At 40.5% G+C, this 13,552-nt stretch overlaps 1 long non-coding RNA gene across 1 annotated transcript; it reads right to left on the reverse strand.

Moving 5' to 3' along the window:
* Positions 1-11,328: 11,328 nt before the first annotated feature.
* Positions 11,329-13,254, reverse strand: LOC107524842 (uncharacterized). The gene is made up of 3 exons (XR_001602013.2): positions 13,220-13,254; positions 12,573-12,693; positions 11,329-11,395 (listed from the first exon to the last, which is right to left on the reverse strand). It is a non-coding gene; the product is annotated as an uncharacterized LOC107524842 (long non-coding RNA).
* Between the last annotated feature and the right edge of the window lie 298 nt (positions 13,255-13,552).

Consider the following 13,552-nt stretch of genomic DNA (forward strand, 5'->3'; position numbering starts at 1 on the left):
CTTCCTTCCTTCCTCCCTCCCTCCCTCCCTCCCTCCCTCCCCCCTTCCTTCCTTCCTTCCTTCCTTCCTTCCTTCCTCCCTCCCTCCCTCCCTCCCTCCCTCCCTCCCCCTTCCTTCCTTCCTTCCTTCCTTCCTTCCTTCCTTCCTTCCTTCCTTCCTTCCTTCCTTCCTTCCTTCCTTCCTTCCTTCCTTCCTTCCTTCCTTCCTTCCTTCCGGAAGGCCATGCAATGCAGCCAATACAGTTTCCCAAATTTTGGGAAAGTAGGTGGGGTCACGTGACTGAGTTTTTGCCAGTGGTGTATGAATAAAAGTGATGTGTCTAGATTCTGGGCCATACCTCTGAAACTCCCTTCACCTGCCTAGTAACTGCATAAAAGAACTCAGTCTCTAGAGGATGGGAAGAGCCTGGTTTCTCAAATTATTGCCTGAAGAAGAGTCACCCTCCAACCCTGCATTGGACTGTGACACCACAAGAAATAAACTTTTATTGTTAAACCACAAAAACTGGGGTTTATTTATTATAGCAGAGAGCCAACTTTGACTGATGTGGATAATCACTAACACTTCAGCATATTCTTTTCAGTTTTTTTTCTATGTATACAGGATATTCCATATCATTTTGGTCATATCAAAGGTATGCTTTTGTATTCTGATTTTTGTTTAATGTTATATCATAAGAATTTTCTGTTTTATTATAACTTCTTTGCAAATGTAATTTTTAATAACTACAGATTATCCTATTTATGTATATATTATAATTTATATAATTAAAACCTATTTTTTGATAATCAAATTCTATCTAGGTTTTCACTATAATTATATAAAGAACATGCTTATGCATAAATCTCTGTCCAGGTATCTCTTTATTTTCTTTAAATAGATTTTTAGAAATAGAATCACTGGCTAAAATAGCTTAAATGTCTTAAGTATTGTTTTAAATATATATTAATAAACTGTTTTCTCCAAAAGTTGCTTTCCCTCATAAGTGTTATGGGAATACTTATCCTATATTCACTGGTAACAAGAATTATTTAATTAAAAATTTTTACCTAAAATTTCTGTTTTTAACATGGAAATAGCAGGCCTTGACAATTGGGTCACAGACCATAGATAATTTAATTTTTGAGCAAGGAAGCTAGAGACTGTATTTGCAAATTTCAGCCTGTGAAGAGCAGAACCTTCCAGAATAGAAGATCACTTTAACAGCACAAAGCTGTTCAAAATCTTTTAGAATGAGGCCAACAGACTGGGAGATAATATTTGAATAGGGTGCTGAAGAATAAATTGGGAGCCTGCCACTCAAATAGAAGGGCAAAGGACACTACAGATGGAGAGCTATATATGCAAATGCATGGAGGCATGAATCAGAGGCCAAGTGTTGAAATAAGCAAGCCCATCTGTGTTTTCAGAACATGGGATGGTGGCGTAGAAGCCAAGACTGAAAAGAAGCTGTAGCTTGTGGAGGGCTATGCTGCCAGGCTAAGGAGGCTGCAGTTTATCCTGTAACTAACAGAAAAGAGGCATGTTCACAACTGAGTTGATATTTAAGGGATCAAAACTGACTTTGTATCATGCACAAGCCATTTTCTAGACATTATTATTTCTGATTCTGCAAACAACTCCACAAGGTCAGTTCTACTATTCACATTTACAAGATGTATCAGAATTGAGGTCAGCGCTAAGTCACTTACATGGAAGGGCTGGGACTGAAACCTAGGTCTTGCTGGCTTCTACACCATGACCTTTTCCCTATCCTGTTGTCTTCTATGCTATGAAAAGGTGGGGGATAAATTAGAAAGGAAACACAGAGGCCATGAGGCACATTAGGAGGCTACTACATTGTTTGGGGAAGAGAAAATGAGATTTTTAATTAGCTGCCTCTAGGGTAAAGTATGGTTCAAAATGACCAAGACCAGAGGGAAGAGATTTTCAAGAAAAGAAGAGTGGATTTAATGTAGCACAGCACTGATGGCCTTCTCAAGACACTTCCAGTAGAGAGGTGTAAGGATCAGAGTTGAGACATGGCAGCCAGGTTGCAGGGGCTTGCAGAATAAATGAGAGATAATCTTATAGAAATGGCTTAAAAGTATGGTTGGGACCCTTCTATAATATTTTCTCCAAAACCTTTTACCTCACTGCTATGAACACTCTTCATAGTTCTTCAAGATTATAATCAAATAACTGATATTATCAGAAGCTATGTTGTGGTTACGACACATTTTAATTTGTCATCAAAATATACTTGAGGGGAGAAACTGTCTTATAATATTAGGAATCAATTTCCAAGATACTGAAAACCATAGGAAGTCTTAGCTTCAACAAGATGGTAACAGGTTTCTCAGAAAAATTGCACCAAAAAGTATGCCTGTGTCATTCTATCTAGTTCCAGACTCTGTAGTAATTTACTCCAAATTAGAAATAAACCTTTAACCAATATCACCCCAATACACTTAATTTTAAAAAGAAATAAACCTTTTGTTTTAAAGGAAAACATAGAGGAGATATTTGGGGTTCTAGTCAACTAAAGTACCATTGAATAAATTGTGTATACTATGGACTAATCCAATTATATGGTTACTAATGCTTTCTGTTAAACTCTGTAAATGCTATAAAAGGACACTGAAGAAAGACCCTAAGAAGTTCCTATATGTGGTGTTTGTACTTAATAAATTTCTCACTGTTCTTACTGAGGTTAAGATTTTTGCAAAAATTGGCCTTGTCTATGCCTACTAGTAGCTGATCATTAATAGCGTGACTGTAGATGCCCCATCAATGTTCCAGAAATAGTTTCAGTAATATCGTTTAGAATTTGTTACCATTTAAATCTTTGAATTTTCTAACATTCTAGAGTTTTCTTTCAGATATCTTACAATGATTCTACATGCATGTATCAGTCAGGGTCCAGTCAGAACACAGGAATTATTCTAGACGTTTCCAACAAAGGAGTTTAATACAGAAAATTTTCTACACTGGTGATGGAAGATGCTAGAAGGCAAGCAGAGGATGATGAGAAGACCAGAGATTAGCAAAAGTAGAAGCCGCTACTGCTGGAAGAAGGGAGGGAGACGTTAGTGTTAGGGAAGTTCCAAGGCCAAGGCCCAATGCCAAATACAACCATGATGGACAACTCAGTTGGAGCCACAAGAGGAGACACACAACCTCTTAGAGATGTTGCTCAAAGCAGAAAAAGAGAAGGTGGAATAATGCCTTTTTCTCTCCCTTCTTCCTGTTCTCCAGTCTCTCATCTGTACCTCTTACTGACCAAGCCTGCCCAAATGCCGGAGTGCAAGAAAACCTGGGAGATGGGGCTCCCTCCAATACAGAGAAGAGCAAGGAATGAATTGGAGAGCAAAACAAACAAATGGCTAGCAGAAGTTGCTAATACTTAAACACTGTGTTAATCATGGCCTCAACAAGGAAGGCCAAATTCACAGAAAACTCAAATATAAAGGGAAGAACTATCTTAGCTTCGCAAACAATTTCATAACTGCTGATAATGGTAAAAAACACTAATGCCTTTTCAAGGAAGGAAAAAAAAATGCTGATAATCTCATCAAAAGAGGACACAGTGGGCATCCAATAATGAGGGAAGTTTTGGAACGAGAACATCCACTGGCACCTTCTTGGATTACTCTATCTCTGTTATCAGCATTTGGCCAACTGTGATCATATGTGCAGTGTGGCTATGATCTAGAGCTAAACAAGGCTAAACTTTCCTGGGGCTCCACACTTTTACTGTGTTTCTTCTTCAGAAGTCTGCCATCGCAGGGTCACTTAATGACTTATTGAAGATATTATTCTGTTGAGCTGGTCTCAGCAAAATGTTGCTTTCTAGGATGTTATATTCACTTCCCAGTCAGAATCGGTTTCTTAGGTTAAGAATAAACCACAATTTCCTACCAATAATTCTTCATCTTATGGTGAGGGAGCTGTACATAGTGGGGGGAAAAAAATAGTGGTGGCAGGCTCTGAGATGTGCATCAAAGAATACCATCTTCATCATGAGTTCTTTCTGAAGCCAACAATCTTCCACTGCTCAAGTTTCACCAATACAACATGAACCTCACTTGAAACTCTTGTTGCAGGCTTTTATCATTAATTATCATTTTCACTATCTATGCACATAGTCAGTGGTCATGATGTTTTCTCCACTTGCCTAGTGCGTAGTGGAAAGAATACTATGGAATCTTGATGTCTAGAGCTGACCATCACAGGAAACTTCTGGGCAAATTGTGACACTTCCAGAAGAAGTGTCAATGTTAAACAATGTGACTGAAGCATATCTTGTGCCTGAACAAGTTGGATGATTAACTTCAGAGAACTCTCAAATACTTGGTAATGGTGAAAGAAAGGAAAATATTGAATAATTTAAGGCACCCAGTGGCTCACTCACAAATGAATAGTAATCATTAACATTTACTGCATTTGCTGCTTACCAAGCACTGTGGTACACACTGCACATCTATTAACTCTTTTAAACATTACAACAACTCTATCATTTTCATTTTAGAAAGGAGGGAACTGAGGCAAAGAAAGATCACACAACCAGTTTGAGAGACAGAATTTTAACCCAGGTAGGCTGGCTCCAGAGACCATAATATTAAATATCCTACTATCCACCTTTTTCTTCCAGATGGTTATTATATTGTCTTGGCCACTTTATTGTGGCACTTTCAGAGAGTATTTGCATGAAAGCTTTGGCTTGAAGCTTTGTCTGGTGAACTGCAATTGATTTAAATGTTACAGTAGTAGATTACATTGCTGCATATAAGCCCCTTCTATTCTACAAGGATTATATTTGCTCAATAGTCCATATGGATTTCTCAGCACCACATCGATGTAAGAACTGTTACTGACATAGAATCCTTACAACACCTGGAAATCAGCTTGCAGTCATACCACTAGTTGTTGTAGATTGCTGTAAGCAATTTACCTTAATCAAGTTTAAGGATTTTCTGAACTGGAATCATATCCAAGCTGCCAAAACTAGAGAAAATCAGGCTGAAATGGAGGCACTGACCTCTAAGTTAACTGAAGTGTTTATCTGAGAAGTTGGCCAACACATCTTGACAGATTTCTCCAGCTCATTCTGTGATGCTTAGGTCAACCACAAGAGCCATCCTATTGAGTTACAAATGGGGAAACAACTCTAAACTTGCCACAACCGTATGTTTCCAGACTACCTGGGGACTCGCACAATAAGTAAGAACATAACTTATTTACTCTGTCTGTACTTACTGCTTACTCATCTGCACCCTAAAAATTTTTTTTGTCAGAATTACTGAGATAGATCAAGGTAAGACTGGGTCATTGCTGCTTCAGAATAGGTACACAGGGCGGCATCGTCAAGTTGCCAGCTGTGAAGGTGGTCCTTCAAGAGCCGAATTAGTGGAAGCACTTTACTGCAAGCCAATTAATTTTTTTTCTAGTTCTAAGGATACACAAAAACCATAAAGCAACAATATCTGGCCACTTCCTATTCTCAAGAGGTCTCACTTGTTTCTCTTCTCAAGGCAATCACAAAAGGGGGAATTCTACATTCAGTGAAAGGGGAGATATACTAAGTACACCAGGCACTGCTATGATGCAGCATTAGTTTTTGAGATGCAATGGAACTCAAATTATTTGAGCAATGTGATTTTTGCAGTGTCAAAGAACCATCTTGTTGAACGCTCTTCCAGTTATCTATGGCTACATATTAAATTATTCCAAAATTTAGAGGCTTAAAGCAATGCCAACGTTTATTTTGCTCACGAATCTGTAATTTAGGCAGAGCTCAATGAGGACAGCCATCTCTGTTTCACTTGACTCAGCCAGAGTGGCTCAAAGGCTAGGACTGAAATCATCTGAAGACTCACTCATTTACATAAGCGATAGTTGATGCCAGCTGTCAGCCTAGCTATTAGAAGAAGTTTTTAGTCAGAGCAACTGTATGTGGCCTTTTTATGTGATCTGACCTTCCTCATACATAACATGCTTGCTGATTCCAGAGGGGCAAGTGCCCTGAGCAAGAAAGAGAGAGCCAAGCAGAAGCTGGATTTCCTTGTACGTCCTAGCCTTGAAAGTCGTGCAGTGTCACATCCATCACATTCTATTGGTTGAGGCAGTTAGAAAGATCTACCCAGGTACTAGGCGAGCTGAGAGATGTAGGGCTTAGGATACTGGAGCTCAGACACTGACACAGGAGGGATATTACTGAGCCTCCCCCATGCAAATGAACTGATATTCAGTCTCTTAAAATCTTTTTGCAATGCAATTTACATACATGTCTTCATCTAACTGGATTAAAGTGACTATGACAAAGTGAGATTTGTTCATTTGTCTCTGGGTTTGGATTGGAAGGCATTATCAGCAGAGGCTTTTAAGAAACGGTATATAAAACACATCTAGGTGCTGAATTAATGGCATCAAACACATAATAGTGCAAACCATCAGAAGCTGGACTATAGGTATTAATGACACTCCAAACTTTTCATATCAGAGAAACAAAAACAAGCACAGCTCTGAAAAAAGTCCAGATCGTCTGGCAGTTCTTGACTTTATCCAAAGCATATCAAATTCCATACTCTTTTCAGATTCTGCTTAAGTTTTGATACATTAAATCATGCCCAAACAATATCTAAATGGAGATGGCCAATATCCAGAAAGAATTATTGTAGTGTTATTGTAGTGTCTGATCATTTCTGATATCACAGTTGCGCATATCCATCCTACTTTCTTTTTTTACATTTTACTAGGAAGAGAAATAGTCTCATTTTGGCATAGTCCTTACATTAAACCTACCACTCAGCTTCTCAGTGCAAACCTTACATTCATGTAGAGCCTCAACTCCTGTTATGTGACCCAAAAATTGCACTTGTTGTTTCATAAGATTTCCCCAATGGAACTTGCCTCTGTTGTGGGTAATCTCACCAGTAGAGAGTTATTCCTTTGTTTATGTTATGTAATCTGAGATAAGACATTTTTATCTTCAGAAGACTCTGTTTAAAGTCAGTACACCATGGAATGCTACACAAAGCATTGACATTTGTAGCTTAGTGTAGCTTGATTAGTATATCAAATTGTTTCCCATTTAATTTGAGAGGATGAGATGAAAACTGATGAGAAGTTCAAGAGATGGGAGAGAGTGCTATGTTTAGAATATTGAACTTAATCCAGAGTAGAGGGGATTCCTTGGAGAATGGAAAGAAAATGTTTTGATCAGCCATGAAAAAACTGGGGGCCAGAAGGAGGGAGAGAGATCAGATTGAGCAAATGGAGAGAGGAGGTAGGAAGGGGCTACACAGAAATTTCATTGAGTGCTCCATGGCCCCTTTATTCTTTCTCACTCATCATTAATATTGGTCAAAAATGTCTCTTATTTTATTTAAAATTAGTGCCTTACCCAAGGACCTGGCAAAAAACCCCACAAAAACAAAACAGCAGGTCTACTTATATTAGAAAATTTGAGGAGAGTTTAATGAAAATCACATTTTACAGAGGTGTGTACAGGGTTTAAGAGAAGCAAGAAGGCATGGTACAGAACCTGGAGACTAGCAGTGCAGGGGAACTGTTACCAGCCCTTGGTCTGAAAACATAAAAGGGGGGAGAGGCTGTGAGACCCCAGGTGGAAAACTACCTGGAGAGGCTCTCTGACAGGCACTGTGGTCTTCGATAGAGGAACAAAGCCAGCCCTCAGCACCCTGCCAGACAGGGAGATGGGCGCATAAGCACCCCGGCCTCGCCATCCTCTGGGCCTCCACCTCCCTGGGGGGGCCTCCGCTGGCCAGAACCAACCAGCAATAGGAAGTCCTGTTAATCGCAAGGGAGTCTGGACTGTTTTCATCAGAGAAGGAATCTGTTTCTGTTGACTTTTTATAGAATATTATGTTACTAATAAACTATTCTTCAACTCAAAGCGAGTTAACGCTCTCCTCATCCTGTCTATCGTTAGACAAGGCTTCAGACCAAGAGAGGACTTGCGCAGGCCCTAAATTTTGGGTTGAAAATAATGCATTCTATCGGAAACAATGGAGTACAAATGTAAAGTGCCCCTAACTTATAACAGATTTTTTATTAGTTGTTACAACTGTATTCAATCAACTGTACCCAAGTAACTGAACTAAACTATTCCTAAGCAAAAGCCAAAAAAATGACAGGCTGGTGAAAAAATTATTTTGGATGCTAGAAACATTTGCCTTGGTATCACACTCTCAAGTTACTTGAAAATTTTGTAAATTGGGACAGACATAGGACACACACACACACACACACACACACACTCTGATAGCCAACAAGCTAATTGATAGTAGCTGTACAGCTCATAATTAAGTGGGGAAAAGGGGGGGAGGGATACAATTGTCAGACTCAGACAGATGAATATTAGCATGCCGGCTCTATGCCAACAACCTACAAGTGATAAAACACTGAAATTAGGTTCCAAGTTAAGTAGAAGGTAGGATGTATTTCTAGAGTGGTCAATCCTATAACCACTAACAAAGGAATAGAATATAAAACTCAGAGGTCTTAAATATTAAAGTCTGTACCTTGCATAGGAAAGAATTATTGTTTCTTTTAAAATAAAAGGATTCGATTTTAGATAAAGGAAGGGAGAGAGAAACATCAATGGTTTGCCCCCCACACGCACCCCAACTGGAGTTTGAACCCACAACCTGGGCATGTATCCTGATCAGGAATCGAACCCACAACCCTTTGGTGCACAGGGCAGTGTTCCAACCAACTGAGTCACGCCAACCAGGGCAAGAGTCACTGTTTCAAATTTCAAGTCTGAGGTTCAATGCCAACATTTCCCATAAAGCAAATATATAAATTAGTTAACAATTCCCAGGAAAATAGTGTTGTTTGGATTTGAGGATTTGGTTTATTTATTGTTTGATCTTTGCCCATCTTAGCAAATACTTCTTAACCAATAAATGGGAAATGGAAAGAACAAAGTCAAGGCAGTGGCACACGATGGTCTAGACTGCTTTTTCAAAAAGCCTCTGCGTTCATTCCTGGGGTCAAGACCAGTGCGCATTGAGATCATCCTTCAACAATCTGCAGAAACTCACTTCACCTGTTTGTGCTCTTTGACGGCGACGTTGAAGGCTATGTAGCTGCAGTGGTCTGGCCCGGTACTCTAACACCTTAGAATGCGTGTGCTTGTTTGTCTCCACACACCACCCGGGGTGCAGCCCCAGGACGCGCAGCGGGCCAGGGGGCCGCTTTCAGCGCTGGTGCTCTAGTCTCCTATTACAGGTAATGAGATCATCTACCTTGGCCACGGCCTGGTAGCAAAGCAAAGCTAGGAACTTTTAATCCACTCAGTATTTATTGTTTCCCCAAAGCCAATATTCTCACTAAATAACTGAAGGTAAAAATTCAATTCCAAAAACCTAATGACTCAGGCATTGCAGATTCCACGGATTACCGTTTTTATTCGTGATTGAATTCCTTGTCCGGGCACCAGGATGGGTATGGGTTGTTACCGCTGGTGTACATTCTAATTGGGAGGTGTGGGAAAAGCCAGCAAACGACAAACGAACTCTGAAGGAGCTGGGCGGCAAGCTTCCCAGGATCGCAGATGTCCCCTTGAAAACGAGGGGGACATTCCTGTCAGGAGCTGAAAACAGATCCTTATTGTTCGGGGAAGCTCTCCCCCAGGAGAGTTATGGCCTTAAGGAAAACGTTAAGCATATAGCTCAGAACAAAGCCACTTGCTTTTGCGCATTTTCTGGTCTGTACTGATCACTATCTCTCACACCTGCCTTTCTGTAGCTCACAATAAAAATCGCTGGACGGTGAGGAGGGCTGCTGCAGCGCCTCCAGGGCCCCAACCCTCTGCGTCTCCGCCTCAATTCCACATCCTCCGTGTCTCCAGTTTCTCCGCGTCCCACGAGCACAGTTGGCGCAGCGAGCAGGGTCCACAGCGACGGTCTCAGTAAGTCAAGGGGAACCCGAGGGGGACAGATGCGCTAGAGGAAAGTGACACTCCCGGGAAAGAGGGGGCAGAGTCCTGGGGACTCCCCATCCACCGAAACGCAGTGTACAAGGTGGTTACAGAGCTTGCTGGTGAACTGGGGCGTAAAAGTGAAAGAGAAACAGTTTAAAGAGTTATTCACAGCGGTAAAAAGACACTGTTATTGGTTTCAACCGAAAGGTAAAGCACAATTAAATCTGAAAGTACGGAGACAAGTTATGCGTGCTCTTAGAAGAGCACAGCAGTTAGGGGACCCTGCTCCTATGGGGGTACGGTCATTATGCAATTTCACCTCCACGGCAATTGCCCCGTTTCAGTGGGACTCTGAACGCAGCACAGATTATGAGAGGCCTGTTTTTGATGGAGATAAACAAGGGAATGTTCTGTCGGGAAACTATAGATCGGGCCCCAAGGCCCGGGCCCCGGGGAAAACAACGTGGCCTTTCAACAATGCCAGTCTCCGGGGGAAGTCAATTACCCCTCCATGCCCGCACCAGTGTTTCAGAACTAATGCCTGCTGCCCAGGGGAGCGCTGCCCTGGGCCTTCCTAGTGCGCACGATGTTACACTAGTCCCGGGTGCAGGGGTTCAGAAGTTGCAGACGAATGTGTTTGGGCCTATTCCTGAAAATACTGTAGGACTATTGTTAGGTAGAAGTAGTTTGACAACACAGGGAATTTTAGTGCATACTGGAATTATTGATTCAGGCTATTTAGGTGAAACCTTAGTCATGATCAGTGTATCCAAAACTACTAATATCGATGCAGGGCAAAGGATTGCACAATTGCTTATATTACTATATATTAAAAGGGAAAGCTGCACCACTCCAGAGACAAGGAGGGTTTGGAAGCACAGGCAAACAGATCTTCTGGCATACTGGCATTAATGATATACGGCCCAAAATGAAATTGAGGGTAAATAATAGGGAATTTGAAGGATTGTTGGACACAGGAGCAGATGTGTCTATTATAGCTTATCAGAATTGGCCGAAAGAATGGCCTTTGCAAACGGTTAGGGCTCAATTTACTGGAATCGGCACACTAACCAATGTATATCAAAGTACTAAAGAATTACAGTGTGTCGGGCCAGAGGGACAGATAGGACATTGTCAGTTTTATGTGACTGAGATTCCTTTAAATTTTGGGGAAGAGATTTGTTGACTCAATGGGGAGCCACTTTCGAGATTCCTACTATATCTAAATCTGAATGACAGTTCATGCTCAATTGTCATAGTTCTGCAGCAGGAATAGCATTTCCAAATTTAGAGTAGGGGCCCCTGTACAGCGCTTCGCTTTACAACTCACCTGGAAAATGGAACAACCCATCTGGGTGGAACAGTGGCCCCTTCATCAGGAGAAATTAGAAGCGCTGCATGACTTAGTACAGGAACAATTACAAGCTGAACATATTGAGCCTTCCTCTAGTCCTTGGAATTCCCCTGTGTTTGTGATAAAAAAGAAATCTGGAAAATGGAGAATGCTGACTGATCTTAGAAAAGGTAATGAGCGTATTCAACCCATGGGTCCTTCACAGCCAGGAACGCCTTCACCAGCTTTAATTCCACAAAAATGGAGTATCATTATTGTAGATCTAAAAGATTGTTTCTTTACGATTCCCTTGCATCCCAAAGATAGAGAAAAATTTGCCTTTACGATCCCTATACTTAATAACGGGATGCCTAATGAGAAATACTAATGGAGGGTTTTGCCACAAGGCATGTTAAATAGCCCTACTGTGTGTCAACAATTTGTGCACCAGCCCCTACAAAAAATCAGAAAAGCTTATCCTGATAGTTTAATCTATCATTATATGGATGATATTTTGTTTGCTCATCCAGAAATGCCTGTTTTACAACAGATATTTAACATGGCTCAGCAGGAATTGACAGAATACGGGTTAATTATAGCTCCTGAAAAAGTTCAAACTACAACACCCTTTAAATATTTGGGTCAGTTAATTGAGTCTACGACTATCACACCCCAAAAGGTGACCATTAGAAGAGATAGTCTAAAAATGCTCAATGATTACCAAAAATTATTAGGAGATATCAGTTGGCTACGACCATCCTTAGGGATCCCTATATATGCATTGACTCATCTCTTTCAAACTCTAGAAGGCCCTCCAGAACTAGATAGTCCATGGGAATTAACCCATGAAGCAGAAATGGAATTAAACTGGATCGAACAGCATGTTCAAAGGGCTCAGATACATCATATAGAGTCAATGAAAAATTTCCAGTTGCTAATATTTCACACCCCACATTCTCCTACAGGATTGCTAGTATAAGCTATGAATATTATTGAATGGGTATTTCTGCCACACCGTAGTCAGAAGAAAATGGAAGAGTATATTTCAAAAATATGTTATATAATAATCTGAGGTCACAATTGTTTAAGAAATTTAACTGGGAGAGACCCTGACGTAATTATTGTGCCATTCAATAATGCACAAATTCTAACATTGTAGCAATTAAATGAAGATTGGCAAATTGCCTTGTCTGATTTTCTTGGAAAAATTTCTAATCACTATCCCAAAGATAAATTATTTCAATTTCTAAAGAAAACACAATGGATATTATCTACTATAGTTCAAAAGGAACCCGTTAAGGGAATTACATTTTATACAGATGCTAATAAGGCTGGAATGATTGGGTATTCTGGGGAAAATATTTCCCGAGTAGTAAAAACCTCTCTAACCTCTGTCCAGCAGGCGGGGATATCAGCCATTATCCTATTACTGTAAGAGCAAGAACAAACAATGTAGTTACTGACTCTCAGTATGCTGAACTCAGTTAAACATATAGAAACAGTCACTATTATTGAGGATTCCTCACCAATTAATTTATTATTATTACAACCACAGCAGTTAATTCGTGCACATAAATGCCCACTCTATATCACCCATATAAGGGCACACACACAACTTCCTGGACCCATGGCAGGAGGTAATCATGAAATAGATCAGAAATTGGTTGGATCAGTTTTAAAAGCCACATAGGCTCATGCCTTACATCACCAGAATGCAAGGGCCTTAAAAGATGATTATCATATTTCCTGGAGGCAGGCTCGTCATATTCTGCGTCATTGCCCTATCTGTACACGAATACAAGGACCACGAATGCCAGAAGGGGTAAATCCTTGAGGCGTTGCTAGTAATAATTTGTGGCAAATGGACGTAACACATTTGTCTGAGTTTGGAAAGTGGCAATATATACATCATACTATAGATACTTATTCTGGATTAACTTGGGCGACCCCCTTACCTAATGAAAGAGCTGACGCTGTTATAACACATCTTCTTGAGGCTTTTGCAGTGATGGGTCTTCCTACAGCCATTAAGACAGACAATGGACCTGCATACCTGGCAGGCAAAATGCAACACTTCTTTTCTAAATATCATATACAACATGTCACAGGCATTCCTTATAATCCACAGGGCAAGCAATTATTGAACGAGCTAATAGAACCCTCAAGGAGATGCTGCAAAAACAAAAAGGGGGAATAGGGACTCAGTCACCTAGACAGAGAATTGCAAGAGCTCTCTTTACTATTAATTTTTTGAATAAAGACACTCAGGGTGCTACTGCAGCTGAGAA

Source organism: Miniopterus natalensis, chromosome 8, assembly GCF_054644295.1.
Source record: "Miniopterus natalensis isolate mMinNat1 chromosome 8, mMinNat1.hap1, whole genome shotgun sequence".
NCBI classification, from domain to species: Eukaryota; Metazoa; Chordata; class Mammalia; order Chiroptera; family Miniopteridae; genus Miniopterus; species Miniopterus natalensis.